We start from the raw sequence: 15,750 nt of genomic DNA, 5'->3' as shown, positions 1-15,750 counted from the left end.
ATCAGGACCTGCTGTCACCCAGGGGCTCACCTCTGACACCGGTGGGGGGGCTCAGCCCTGTGAGCTGCGGCTAAGTGATGGGTGGGTCGGACACGGGGGAGGCGACGTGTGCCGCCTGGCAGCCAAAAGGCAGAGAATGAGCAGGCAGGAGATCTGGCAAAGCTCCTCAGAAAATCCTGTTAGGTCCCAAAGCTCAGAAAGGGAAGTTGTTGCTTTGCCTGATCCCCACCCCCACGCCAGAACCCCCCACCCCCAACCTGAGGCCTCAACCTGAGGCCCCCTCCAGCCCCTGGCAACATCTCTGTCTCTTTGTCCAAAGTGTCTCTTTCTCAGATTTTATCACTTTAGTTCCACTGGGAGCTGGAAGTCGGCTGCAATTATGGATCCTGTGACGGCAGCAGGTTGGGGTGGGGGGTTGGGATGATGGAGGGCGAGGCTGGAAAGCCACTGGGGGTCGGAGGGGGAATGTGAGACGTTTGGAGAACGGGTGGAGGCCTGGAGAACACCTGGTGTTCTCAAGACATTCTCCAGCCGTTCTCCAGGCTCATTCCAGGTGTTCTCCAAGAATTCTCCAGGCTCTTTCCAGGTGTTCTCCAGGAATTCTCCAGGCTCTTTCCAGGTGTTCTCCAGGAATTCTCCAGGTGTTCTCCAGGCTCTTTCCAGGTGTTCTCCAGGAATTCTCCAGGTGTTCTCCAGGCTCTTTCCAGGTGTTCTCCAAGAATTCTCCAGGCTCTTTCCAGGTGTTCTCCAAGAATTCTCCAGGCTCTTTCCAGGTGTTCTCCAGGAATTCTCCAGGCTCTTTCCAGGTGTTCTCCAGGAATTCTCCAGGTGTTCTCCAGGCTCTTTCCAGCTTGGTTTGACTCAGAGCCACAGCAGCTGGAGGTGGAGCAGAGGATGGAGCTCTGGTTCCAGTAGAACCGGGTCGACCGGACTGAAGGAAGGGAACAGTCTTAGAGGTTCTGATGTCTCTGGAACTGATCTGTATGTCCATATGGAGGATCTGGATGTTGACCCCTAACCTGAACCTGGAGCAGAACCGGAGCCGTCCTTTGTCCTCGGCAGCTCTCCTCCTCCGTCACTAATTGGGCCTGAAACTCAAAGTGAATGAATTGGACCCCATTCAGCCCAGATATGTAACCGGATCCTCCGCAGCTCAAAGTGCTAGTTAGCGTGGCCCTCTGAGGTGCCACCTTCACACCGGCTCCATTGTGTTTATGCTCCAAAGCTGAGATTATGTGTTCAGGTTAAAAACAGAAAGAGCCCCCCCTCCCCGGCTTCACATGGGGACGCCGGGGGCCAGGGGACGGTTCGGGCTCACCTGGAGCTGCTGCCTCACAGCACGACTCCGCCTTTCATCCTCTGTCTCCAACTGGAAGGGGCGGAGCTTCACGCTGGTGCAGCTGGTAGCGGACACACCTTCAGTCTTCATCCTCCTCATCAACAGCATGAGGTCAAAGTTCAGACTGAAAGGTTAAATGTGAAGCTCCTCATCATCAGGTTTTCAGAAACATTGTCCAGTCAGAGAAAAGTTGGGTTATGGTGGATTCTCCTGCTCTGGATGCCAGAACCGGCTCCAGTTGTGCTCATAAATATCTATAACATATAACAAACATCACTTTGACATCTTGGTGATGTCAATATTTAAAAGGAGCTATGATTAGTTACAGGCCTTATTTGGGAAATATTTATTTTAGATGGAAAACCAACACAGTAATAACACTGTGGGTTACGTAGTTTTTATAAATTTTAATAAAATGTTTTCACAGGAATGTCGCCATGTTGTTCACACTGCAATGCATTCTGGGTAAATGACTGGCTCCTCCAGTGGTGAATAACATTATTCAGGCTTTTTAATTTGGACCGGAGCCTTGAAACCGATCAGAACTAGAAATAACAGGTGATGAGGAGAGGAGGAGCAAACAGAGGAAGAGGAAGAGCTGCCTTCAGCTTCATAATGAAACAATGAGACTCACTGTTCAGGTCCTGCCGGTCGGTACCTGGTTCGGAGCTCTGAGTCGGTTTCGGTAACGGCTGTTACTGGTGGTGGTTTTACATTCAGTACGGTGGTAATAGCTCGTTAGCATTTCCAGTATTAGCTCTATTAGCATTTCCAGTAATATTAGCTCCGTTAGCATTTCCAGTAATATTAGCTCCGTTAGCATTTCCAGTAATATTAGCTCCGTTAGCATTTCCAGTAATAATAGCTCCGTTAGCATTTCCAGTAATATTAGCTCCGTTAGCATTTCCAGTAATAATAGCTCCGTTAGCATTTCAGGGCATTCTGGGTAATATATTATTCTCCAAATAATAATAGCTCTGTTAGCATTTCCAGTAATAATAGCTCCGTTAGCATTTCCAGTAATATTAGCTCCGTTAGCATTTCCAGTAATATTAGCTCCGTTAGCATTTCCAGTAATATTAGCTCCGTTAGCATTTCCAGTAATATTAGCTCCGTTAGCATTTCCAGTAATAATAGCTCCGTTAGCATTTCCAGTAATAATAGCTCCGTTAGCATTTCAGTAATAATAGCACCGTTAGCATTTCAGGGCATTCTGGGTAATATATTATCTCCAAATAATAATAGCTCCGTTAGCATTTCCAGTAATAATAGCACCGTTAGCATTTCAGGGCATTCTGGGTAATATATTCTCCAAATAATATAGCTCCGTTAGCATTTCAGTAATAATAGCACCGTTAGCATTTCAGGGCATTCTGGGTAATATATTATTCTCCAATAATATAGCGTTAGCATTCCGTAATAATAGCTCCGTTAGCATTTCCAGTAATAATAGCACCGTTAGCATTTCAGGGCATTCTGGGTAATATATTATTCTCCAAATAATAATAGCTCCGTTAGCATTTCCAGTAATAATAGCACCGTTAGCATTTCAGGGCATTCTGGGTAATATATTATTCTCCAAATAATAATAGCTCCGTTAGCATTTCCAGTAATAATAGCACCGTTAGCATTTCAGGGCATTCTGGTAATATATTATTCTCCAAATAATAATAGCTCCGTTAGCATTTCCAGTAATAATAGCACCGTTAGCATTTCAGGGCATTCTGGGTAATATTATTCTCCAAATAATAATAGCTCCGTTAGCATTTCCAGTAATAATAGCTCCGTTAGCATTTCCAGTAATAATAGCACCGTTAGCATTTCAGGGCATTCTGGGTATATATTATTCTCCAAATAATAATAGCTCCGTTAGCATTTCCAGTAATAATAGCACCGTTAGCATTTCAGGGCATTCTGGGTAATATATTATTCTCCAAATAATAATAGCTCCGTTAGCATTTCCAGTAATAATAGCACCGTTAGCATTTCAGGGCATTCTGGGTAATATATTATTCTCCAAATAATAATAGCTCCGTTAGCATTTCCAGTAATAATAGCACCGTTAGCATTTCCAGTAATAATAGCACCGTTAGCATTTCAGGGCATTCTGGGTAATATATTATTCTCCAAATAATAATAGCTCCGTTAGCATTTCCAGTAATAATAGCACCGTTAGCATTTCAGGGCATTCTGGGTAATATATTATTCTCCAAATAATAATAGCTCCGTTAGCATTTCCAGTAATAATAGCACCGTTAGCATTTCAGGGCATTCTGGGTAATATATTATTCTCCAAATAATAATAGCTCCGGTAGCATTTCCAGTAATAATAGCACCGTTAGCATTTCAGGGCATTCTGGGTAATATATTATTCTCCAAATAATAATAGCTCCGTTAGCATTTCCAGTAATAATAGCACCGTTAGCATTTCAGGGCATTCTGGGTAATATATTATTCTCCAAATAATAATAGCTCCGTTAGCATTTCCAGTAATAATAGCACCGTTAGCATTTCAGTAATAATAGCACCGTTAGCATTTCCAATAATAATAGCTCCGTTAGCATTTCCAATAATAATAGCACCGTTAGCATTTCCAATAATAATAGCTCCGTTAGCATTTCCAGTAATAATAGCTCCGTTAGCATTTCCAGTAATAATAGCACCGTTAGCATTTCCAATAATAATAGCTCCGTTAGCATTCCAGTAATAATAGCACCGTTAGCATTTCAGGGCATTCTGGGTAATATATTATTCTCCAAATAATAATAGCTCCGTTAGCATTTCCAGTAATAATAGCTCCGTTAGCATTTTCCAGTAATAATAGCACCGTTAGCATTTCAGGGCATTCTGGGTAATATATTATTCTCCAAATAATAATAGCTCCGTTAGCATTTCCAGTAATAATAGCACCGTTAGCATTTCAGGGCATTCTGGGTAATATATTATTCTCCAAATAATAATAGCTCTGTTAGCATTTTCAGTAATAATAGCTCCGTTAGCATTTCCAGTAATAATAGCTCCGTTAGCATTTCCAGTAATATTAGCTCCGTTAGCATTTCCAGTAATAATAGCTCCGTTAGCATTTCCAGTAATATTAGCTCCGTTAGCATTCCAGTAATAATAGCTCCGTTAGCATTTCCAGTAATATTAGCTCCGTTAGCATTTCCAGTAATATTAGCTCCGTTAGCATTTCCAGTAATAATAGCACCGTTAGCATTTCAGGGCATTCTGGGTAATATATTATTCTCCAAATAATAATAGCTCCGTTAGCATTTTCAGTAATAATAGCTCCGTTAGCATTTCCAGTAATAATAGCACCGTTATCATTTCCAAATAATAATAGCTCCGTTAGCATTTCCAGTAATAATAGCACCGTTAGCATTTCAGGGCATTCTGGGTAATATATTATTCTCCAAATAATAATAGCTCCGTTAGCATTTTCAGTAATAATAGCTCCGTTAGCATTTCCAGTAATAATAGCACCGTTAGCATTTCCAATAATAATAGCTCCGTTAGCATTTCCAGTAATAATAGCAACGTTAGCATTTCAGGGCATTCTGGGTAATATATTATTCTCCAAATAATAATAGCTCCGTTAGCATTTCCAGTAATAATAGCACCGTTAGCATTTCAGGGCATTCTGGGTAATATATTATTCTCCAAATAATAATAGCTCCGTTAGCATTTCCAGTAATAATAGCACCGTTAGCATTTCAGGGCATTCTGGGTAATATATTATTCTCCAAATAATAATAGCTCCGTTAGCATTTCCAGTAATAATAGCACCGTTAGCATTTCAGGGCATTCTGGGTAATATATTATTCTCCAAATAATAGCTCCGTTAGCATTCCCAGTAATAATAGCTCCGTTAGCATTTCCAGTAATAATAGCACCGTTAGCATTTCCAATAATAATAGCTCCGTTAGCATTTCCAATAATAATAGCACCGTTAGCATTTCCAATAATAATAGCTCCGTTAGCATTTCCAGTAATAATAGCACCGTTAGCATTTCAGGGCATTCTGGGTAATATATTATTCTCCAAATAATAATAGCTCCGTTAGCATTTCCAGTAATAATAGCTCCGTTAGCATTTCCAGTAATAATAGCACCGTTAGCATTTCAGGGCATTCTGGTAATATATTATTCTCCAAATAATAATAGCTCCGTTAGCATTTCCAGTAATAATAGCTCCGTTAGCATTTCCAGTAATAATAGCACCGTTAGCATTTCCAATAATAATAGCTCCGTTAGCATTTCCAGTAATAATAGCACCGTTAGCATTTCAGGGCATTCTGGGTAATATATTATTCTCCAAATAATAATAGCTCCGTTAGCATTTCAGTAATAATAGCTCCGTTAGCATTTCCAGTAATAATAGCACCGTTAGCATTTCAGGGCATTCTGGGTAATATATTATTCTCCAAATAATAATAGCTCCGTTAGCATTTCCAGTAATAATAGCACCGTTAGCATTTCAGGGCATTCTGGGTAATATATTATTCTCCAAATAATAATAGCTCTGTTAGCATTTTCAGTAATAATAGCTCCGTTAGCATTTCCAGTAATAATAGCTCCGTTAGCATTTCCAGTAATATTAGCTCCGTTAGCATTTCCAGTAATAGCTCCGTTAGCATTTCCAGTAATATTAGCTCGTTAGCATTCCAGTAATAATAGCTCCGTTAGCATTTCCAGTAATATTAGCTCCGTTAGCATTTCCAGTAATATTAGCTCCGTTAGCATTTCCAGTAATAATAGCACCGTTAGCATTTCAGGCATTCTGGGTAATATATTATTCTCCAAATAATAATAGCTCCGTTAGCATTTTCAGTAATAATAGCTCCGTTAGCATTTCAGTAATAATAGCACCGTTATCATTTCCAATAATAATAGCTCCGTTAGCATTTCCAGTAATAATAGCACCGTTAGCATTTAAGGGCATTCTGGGTAATATATTATTCTCCAAATAATAATAGCTCCGTTAGCATTTTCAGTAATAATAGCTCCGTTAGCATTTCCAGTAATAATAGCACCGTTAGCATTTCCAATAATAATAGCTCCGTTAGCATTTTCAGTAATAATAGCAACGTTAGCATTTCAGGGCATTCTGGGTAATATATTATTCTCCAAATAATAATAGCTCCGTTAGCATTTCCAGTAATAATAGCACCGTTAGCATTTCAGGGCATTCTGGGTAATATATTATTCTCCAAATAATAATAGCTCCGTTAGCATTTCCAGTAATAATAGCACCGTTAGCATTTCAGGGCATTCTGGGTAATATATTATTCTCCAAATAATAATAGCTCCGTTAGCATTTCCAGTAATAATAGCTCCGTTAGCATTTCCAGTAATAATAGCACCGTTAGCATTTCAGGGCATTCTGGGTAATATATTATTCTCCAAATAATAATAGCTCCGTTAGCATTTCCAGTAATAATAGCACCGTTAGCATTTCAGGGCATTCTGGGTAATATATTATTCTCCAAATAATAATAGCTCCGTTAGCATTTCCAGTAATAATAGCACCGTTAGCATTTCAGGGCATTCTGGGTAATATATTATTCTCCAAATAATAATAGCTCCGTTAGCATTTCCTGTAATAATAGCTCCGTTAGCATTTCCAGTAATAATAGCACCGTTAGCATTTCAGGGCATTCTGGGTAATATATTATTCTCCAAATAATAATAGCTCCGTTAGCATTTCCAGTAATAATAGCACCGTTAGCATTTCAGGGCATTCTGGGTAATATATTATTCTCCAAATAATAATAGCTCCGTTAGCATTTCCAGTAATAATAGCACCGTTAGCATTTCAGGGCATTCTGGGTAATATATTATTCTCCAAATAATAATAGCTCCGTTAGCATTTCCTGTAATAATAGCTCCGTTAGCATTTCCAGTAATAATAGCACCGTTAGCATTTCAGGGCATTCTGGGTAATATATTATTCTCCAAATAATAATAGCTCCGTTAGCATTTCCAGTAATAATAGCACCGTTAGCATTTCAGGGCATTCTGGGTAATATATTATTCTCCAAATAATAATAGCTCCGTTAGCATTTCCAGTAATAATAGCACCGTTAGCATTTCAGGGCATTCTGGGTAATATATTATTCTCCAAATAATAATAGCTCCGTTAGCATTCCAGTAATAATAGCTCCGTTAGCATTTCCAGTAATAATAGCACCGTTAGCATTTCCAATAATAATAGCTCCGTTAGCATTTCCAATAATAATAGCACCGTTAGCATTTCCAATAATAATAGCTCCGTTAGCATTTCCAGTAATAATAGCACCGTTAGCATTTCAGGGCATTCTGGGTAATATATTATTCTCCAAATAATAATAGCTCCGTTAGCATTTCCAGTAATAATAGCTCCGTTAGCATTTCCAGTAATAATAGCACCGTTAGCATTTCAGGGCATTCTGGGTAATATATTATTCTCCAAATAATAATAGCTCCGTTAGCATTTCCAGTAATAATAGCACCGTTAGCATTTCAGGGCATTCTGGGTAATATATTATTCTCCAAATAATAATAGCTCCGTTAGCATTTCCAGTAATAATAGCTCCGTTAGCATTTCCAGTAATAATAGCACCGTTAGCATAATAATAGCTCCGTTAGCATTTCCAGTAATAATAGCACCGTTAGCATTTCAGGGCATTCTGGGTAATATATTATTCTCCAAATAATAATAGCTCCGTTAGCATTTCCAGTAATAATAGCTCCGTTAGCATTTCCAGTAATAATAGCACCGTTAGCATTTCAGGGCATTCTGGGTAATATATTATTCTCCAAATAATAATAGCTCCGTTAGCATTTCCAGTAATAATAGCACCGTTAGCATTTCAGGGCATTCTGGGTAATATATTATTCTCCAAATAATAATAGCTTCGTTAGCATTTCCAGTAATAATAGCACCGTTAGCATTTCAGGGCATTCTGGGTAATATATTATTCTCCAAATAATAATAGCTCCGTTAGCATTTCCAGTAATAATAGCTCCGTTAGCATTTCCAGTAATAATAGCACCGTTAGCATTTCCAATAATAATAGCTCCGTTAGCATTTCCAGTAATAATAGCACCGTTAGCATTTCCAATAATAATAGCTCCGTTAGCATTTCCAGTAATAATAGCACCGTTAGCATTTCAGGGCATTCTGGGTAATATATTATTCTCCAAATAATAATAGCTCCGTTAGCGCTGCTTGCCTTTAACGTTTCTCCCAGCCTCCCAGCGCTGTATGCGGTTCGGATGGTGGTAACAGCCACGCCGGACTTTACCAGCGACCCGGACCTCCATGGGTGCGGTCGGATCGGTGACGTTAGTTCTGCAGGCTGTATAGCTCCTGTTAGCATCTCAAAGAACGTCCAGCTCTGCTGTCTCAGCACTGCATTTATTGTTAGCTCGTTAAGGTAACGATCACCTGTTAAGCTAGTTAGCTCAAAGTGCTGTGGAGAAATGTCCAGGTCCAAATTAGGGCCGTGGTTTGCTTCTCTCCGGCTCTCCTTCCTCTCATGGGGGAAATGATCCAGATCATTTTTGTTTATTCATTTTTATCACTGCCGATAGTCTAAAATGAGATCAGTCAAACTCAATATGATGAAAAACCACTGGGCTAAAGTTGGCCTTGCTGTGATTGTAGACTCCAGTCCAGAACGGACCTGATGACGTCATCACCCCAGGGGTGAAAAATATAACAAAATATTTAAATTCTTTTAGTAATTTTGAGTTTTGGTGAATCTATTTTTTAGTTAATAGGATATTAAAGCATATTTAGGCCAACACGTTCAACTAATCCTGGATCCTTTTAAGTTTTGATCTTCAAGCAATTTCTGCAGATTCCACTGAAAACTGTGGAATCTGCACAGTTTTAATTTAAGGCTTTAGAAAGTGTTGAGACATCCCTTCTTTCCTCCTGTTCTCCAGGAACTTGGTGGGAACTTTCATTTCTTTGCTGATGACAGATTTATGTTCCAGTGAAATAACAGCCCAAGTCAGAGTGAAGATGTCACAGAATCCTCGGGTGCATTTCGACCGAGGATTAGAGTCAGACTCTAATCCGTTTGTCAAGAACGTTCGAGTTTTTGGGGAGGTCTGAATGCAAATTTGAATTCCAATAAGGACTTAAAAACCAAACTCTCAGCCTCGGTGGACTCTAAGACGGTTGAAAATCTGTGTGATTGCAACTTGACTAGAGTCCTTTTCAACAGCGGGAAGTTAGCGTCAGTGCAGGGCATTCTGGGTAATATATTATTCTCCAAACCAAACTGTTTATAGATTTATAGCAAGGGAGAAAACTTACATCAGCAGTTTCCTCAGCTGTAATTTAAGCCATATTTCTAGAAATCGGATGAGAAATGCAGGACTGTTGCTAGCGTTAGCGGCTAACAGGCAATGTCCAAACCAATGTAGATCATTGAAGAAATCCTAAAATCTGACACCGCTCCGTTTCCTTTTTGTGAAAAAGAAAGTTGTCTTCTTCAGAGGGTTGGTGTCGATTCCTTCAGTAGTTCTTGGTGCAGCGCCCCCCCAGGCAACGGGGGGAACAGGTTTTAGTCGTTTCACTCAGTGTGGTGTGAAAACGAACTACAGTTCCGAAAATATAACAAATGTTGCAACTTTAGTTCCCAATGGAACCAAGTCCACCGGACCATCCGGTCTGAATAGATCCTTAATGAGCAAAAGAGGGTGGAGCCAAGATGCACTGAGGAGCGTGGCCAAAAGTGGGAAGAAGAGAGACTGTGATCATTTCTTCTATCACTTCAACCCGACTCCAGTCCGGCTGCCAAGAAAGTCTGGCTCAGTTGGTGAGGTGTGAATTCTAGGCGACCTCCGGACCTCCAGATCTCGGTCTGGGTTCGGTTGAAGTGAACTCTGGTTCAGATTGACCGCTCCAAAAGCAGGAAGTGTACAACAGCACAGGGCATTCTGGGTAAATACACCAAAGCTAACATGCTAGCCTAGCGCTAGCAGCAGAAATGGCTCCTGGTCTTCAGCCAAAGACTAAAGAGAAATCCTCCAGCACTAAAATCTGACGCCTCCATCTTGTTTCATCTGGTGAAGCAGGAAGTTGCTCTCAGCGTCTTCAGAGGCTGGTTGGACTCAGAGCAGCTGGAGGTGGAGCAGATGGTGGAGTTCTGGTTCCAGTAGAACCGGGTCGACTGGACCATCAGGAGGAAAACAATATGAACACAGTTTCTGCAGTGACAACAGGAAGATGATCTGATCCACTTCCTGTCAGGTTGGACTTACAGGAGGAACATTCAGGTGGATCTGATCAGAGTTTGGAACCAGGAGGAGACATGAAGGTTTTCCAAGGCCTTCATCTCCTCTTCCTCAGGAATGTCTTCCTCCTCTTCAGTCAGCAGAGCCGTTGTCTTCACCTCCTCCTGGTTGAGGAGTTAACCAGCCGCCCCCCTCCCCTGTGAATGGGGGGTCTGAGTGCTCCTCTTTGTGCTCCAGCTGATCACTGAAGTGTGATGTCAGCAGGACTCCGCCCGCTCCGATTGTCCAGGATTCTGGTTTTTATTGGATAAGTGGAGCGGCTTCCTTTGTGCCTTTGAGCCTGAGGTGGCCCGTTGGGCTCTTAATCACCGTGCTGAGCTCCGCTGTGTTCGGGGGAGGGGGGGGCATTCAGACCGAGCTGTTGATCTCCAGCTCAGGAAGGTAAACAAACGCCAAATAAAAGGCGGACCTTAGAGCCGAGCCAGCGCCCTGGGGTTCTGGAGTCCAGAGAGGTTCTGGAGTCCAGAGAGGTTCTGGAGTCCAGAGAGGTTCTGATTCCCATCCAGTAAGTGCTCCCACCGACTGATCCCAATCACTGATCACCTTAACTGGTTCTAACTGGGATTTTTATGGAGTTTCTTAAGGCTGGTCGGACCGCAGCATCAGAACCAGAATCATATGGGTTCTGTTCGGAAACTTACACAGAGTAAAAATTAACAAACATTTTGTTATTTAATCTGACTCAACAAAAATAATAGAAATTATACTTTCTCTGTGCCTGTTCTTCATTTCTAAATGTCAGAATTCCAAATCAAACTATGTATTTAATTTCAAACCAAATATGATATTTACCAACAAAATAATTAAGTAGTAAACTAAAAACTATAAACTAAGCATATATATGTATAATTTCAGAACCACATGAATGAGACGTTTCCAGAAAATAAGCAACAGAAACGTCTCAAGTTAAAAGATTAGGACTGTGACATCACCATGACATAACTGTGACATCACTGTGACATCACTGTGATACCTTCTGGAATCAGGAAGTTTATTGTTTTTATCAAATACTCTGTAAAATTCCCCTAAGGTGGAAATAATTCTTGTCTTTGATCAGAAATCAGATGGCAAACAAAGGGCCTAGTGGTCAGGGCTTGGTTTAGGGTTAGGGTCTAGTGGTCAGGCGTGGGTTTAGGGTTTGGGTCTAGTGGTCAGGGCTTGGTTTAGGGTTAGGGTCTAGTGGTCAGGCGTGGGTTTAGGGTTTGGGCCTAGTGGTCAGGCGTGGGTTTAGGGTTAGGGTCTAGTGGTCAGGGCTTGGTTTAGGGTTTGGGTCTAGTGGTCAGGGCTTGGTTTAGGGTTAGGGTCTAGTGGTCAGGGGTGGGTTTAGGTTTGGGTCTAGTGGTCAGGGCTTGGTTTAGGGTTAGGGTCTAGTGGTCAGGCGTGGGTTTAGGGTTTGGGTCTAGTGGTCAGGGGTGGGTTTAGGGTTTGGGTCTAGTGGTCAGGGCTTGGTTTAGGGTTAGGGTCTAGTGGTCAGGGGTGGGTTTAGGGTTTGGGTCTAGTGGTCAGGGGTGGGTTTAGGGTTTGGGTCTAGTGGTCAGGGGTGGGTTTAGGGTTTGGGTCTGATGGTCGGGTGGGTTTAGGTAAAATTAATGGAAGTCTATGTAGAATCCCCAGAAAAAACAAAAATATACTGTGTGTGCTCAGTGTTTTTCTGCTGCTGTGACTGTGAGGACCAGCAGGCACAGTGTAAAGCTTCTGGTTCTGACCCAGTCGGCAGGATGTCCCATGTCCCTCCGGTCCAGGTTTAGAGTGTCTCTGTCTCTCTGCAGATGTCTCATTCTTAATGTGCGTACAGAGCAACAATCAGCCCCATCTGTCCCAGTTTACCCCCGTGGCCCCCCAGTAAATCTTCCAGTTAGACCCCCCAACCCCCGCTCCTGTCAGCGGGTGGGGCCTGAAAGCCAATCAAAAAGCTATAGAAGAGTCCTTTGCTGCAGGGACACAATCAGGGCCCGGGGCCCCTTCACCCCCGTTACTCCCCCCTCAGTGGCTGCTGGGTCCTGACGGCCGGTGAGACGGGGACAGATGGGAGGAATAATCAGCGCTGTGTTATCCCAGAGTCCTGTTAGGCTGAAGACATCCTGTCCCTACAGATGTCTCACTCTGAGGACACCATGAAGACACCAAGGAGACATGTCCAACTGCTCATCACACAGCTAAGCTCACTACTTTTCATGAGAACCCGGTCTGGATTTGACTAGGCCACTCCAGGACATCAGTCCTCCATCAATCTTTTAGCTGCCAGGTTTATGAATAATTCTGGACTGAGTTGTGAGGAGAACCACAAGCTTCCCAGTTCAAACTGGTTTCTGTTCCCTGTCCTGCTGGAGTTCTCACAGATGAGATGAGTGATCTGGAAGACAGGTGGACCAGAACCCTGGTCTAAGCCCCACAACGTGCAGGAGTTTAGAAACTCAGGACTGAGGAGCTTTAACCCTCCCATCGGACTGGACCGGATCTGGTCCAGACCCAAAGGATCCGGACCGGGGAGACCCACTGAATCTAATGGATCCAGTCCCTGCTGGTCGGGCCGGGCCAGAGCACAGAGGAAGATTAGAGGAAGGAAAACCTCTGGATGTTTAGGTCAAAGGTCATATCCAGCCAGAGCTCCAGGTCAGAGTTTAAAGGTTGATTAAATCAGATTGATGAAAACATGGCGGTTCATGACGCTGAACCTCAGCAGGATCCTCCTGAGGTCAGATCAGCTGGACTCTGGCCATTAAGGGGCTCAAGACTTTTGCACAGGACACTTGTCATTTTTGTATTTGTAAAAAGTTTTAAATAACATAAAATTAACATTTTTACATTTTTCAGTTGTTTTCCTCTGTTTATAATGTTAGTGTCTCAAGGCCCAGCTTTTATTTTGATAGTCCACTTCCCATTATCATCAATTGGACTGGCATATTAGCAAATAACTAATTATAGTTAGTTATTCTGGATCAGAAGCACAGAACCCTGAACCGGGCCAGAACCAGAACCTTTGGACCTGGAGCGAGCCGAGACGCAGAAGCTTCAGTTTCAGTCTGACGCCTCGGGACGTTTCAGGTTCACTGGACCGAGTCCCACCAACAGAAAGCTGTGGTGTGTGTGTGTGTGTGTGTGTGTGTGTGGGGGGGGGGGTGTATGTGTGTGTGTGTGTGGGTGTGTGTGTGTGTGTGTGTGTGTGTGCGCGTGCAGATGCAGTTTCATTCATTCTGGCAGTGAGAATGAACTTAATCCTCTAAGCTCTTGTTGGGTCTCGTCCTCCTGCTTTTCAATGAGGAAAAAGCTCAGAGTGACTTACAGAATAAAACTCCGGTGTGCGGCAGGATGCTCACTGGAAACTGCAGCTGGAACATTAAGCATCTGGCTTTGACTAGACCACCAGTCTCCGGCTGTGTTTCATTTCTCTGGATGGATCGTTTGGCTTGATAAACTTCATTTTACTCTAAATAGATTTCCTGCATCATATTTTCACCTGAAATTTGGAACAATTGATGAGGATCAGCAGGAAATCTGAGGGGAGAACAAGACGAGGCCCACCAACTGATTACTGTGTGTGTGTGTGTGTGTGTGTGTGTGTTTGTGTGTGTGTGTGTGTGTGTGTGTGTGTGTGTGTTTGGCCAACGGCTGTTTCTCTGTTTCTAGCCGGTTGAGGCGTTTTGGGGTCAGCCCGTATCAGGAGGAACTGGTTCCAGTCCATTCAGTTTTCCTCTTCGCCTCATCGTCTCTCTTGCTTGTTTTTCCGCTCCAGTGAGCCGCACTGGACGGACTCTGTCCTCCATGTTGGCTCTTTGTTACCTGGGCAGGTGACTCCTCCGGATGGTTGGCTTGTTTCACTCAGGTTGTTGTTTTTGTTATTCTGAGTCAATCTGTTTGGATTCAGGTTGATTCTCTACCTGAGGAGTTCGTCATGTGTTTAAGACACGGGGCTCTGCTGCCCCCTCCTGGCCGGCTGCGGAACCACAGAATCTCCTGCAAACTACTCTGAGCTTTATGAATGACACCGCTGCTGTGCAGCTCATATTATGGGATGGCACAGAGTACAGTAGATTATTTAATTTTTATTTAATTTCAGAAATAAGTGTATGAGTTTGTAGTTGTAGCTAATTGTAGTTGTGGTGGGACTGGATGAAAAGTTTCAATCGAGTTACTTTCATGGTTTCTACTTAATCACACTTTTAATCTAAAATTAAAGATTTCCAAAATAATCACCATTTTCAACACAAAACCATTTTTGCTGTAAATTATTTAATAAATACATGACCGCAACAACAAGAATGTTTATTGTCTTTATCTGATTTTTGAGGTTCACCTATGAATCTCTGCATCTCTGTGATAAGGGAATTGATTCTATTTATCATTTATTTTCTGATGCATCTGCTGTTTTTATACTTCTACAAAATGTGATTTCCTGTTAAAGAAGTGTCCAGATGATGTCCAGATGCTTTCTCAGCTGTCTGTAAAGATGGATGACATCATGTGTAAATGTCAAACATAGGTTTCTTAAACAGTTACCATATATGGAATGCATTTTCCTGTACTTTATTATTATTATTATTATTATTATTATTATTATTATTATTATTATTTAACCAGTTAACCCCGTTCAGATCTGGATCTCATTTTCAAGAGAGACCTGGGCAGAAGTCTGCAACGTGGTTACAAAGTAAAGCCAATTAATACATATTAACAAGTATAAAACAATAGAAAACAATTTAAAAGCAGTGACACTGTTTCATAGAATCGTATTTCCTGTTTTTTGGAAATAAATCCAATGAAGTGAATTGTGACATCTTGTGTTCAGACTCCAGCTGGTTGCAGTAGGAGCATCACACTGAACGCCTGCTTCCCCTTTTCAGTTCGAACACGTGGGAACATGGAAAAGACAAATGTTATTAGAGCATAAAGAATGGGAAATAACAGATCTATGTAGCTTCAGGATGCTGGAGCCAAGCCGAGTACAGATTATGGAGAAACAATCACCTGATGATCCTGATTTCTAAATCTCTACTCGGCTTGGCTCCAGCATCCTGTAGCTACAGAGATCTGTTATTTCCCTTCTTTATGCTCTAATAACATTTGTCTTTTGCGCTTGTCACTGGTGACGCATATTTTATGTTGAAACGGCCTGCCATAGAA

The sequence above is a fragment of the Poeciliopsis prolifica genome, unplaced genomic scaffold (assembly GCF_027474105.1).
Source record: "Poeciliopsis prolifica strain line A6 unplaced genomic scaffold, Auburn_PproV2 SCAFFOLD006, whole genome shotgun sequence".
Classification (NCBI taxonomy): Eukaryota; Metazoa; Chordata; class Actinopteri; order Cyprinodontiformes; family Poeciliidae; genus Poeciliopsis; species Poeciliopsis prolifica.
Note: the sequence above shows the minus strand (reverse complement) of the source record.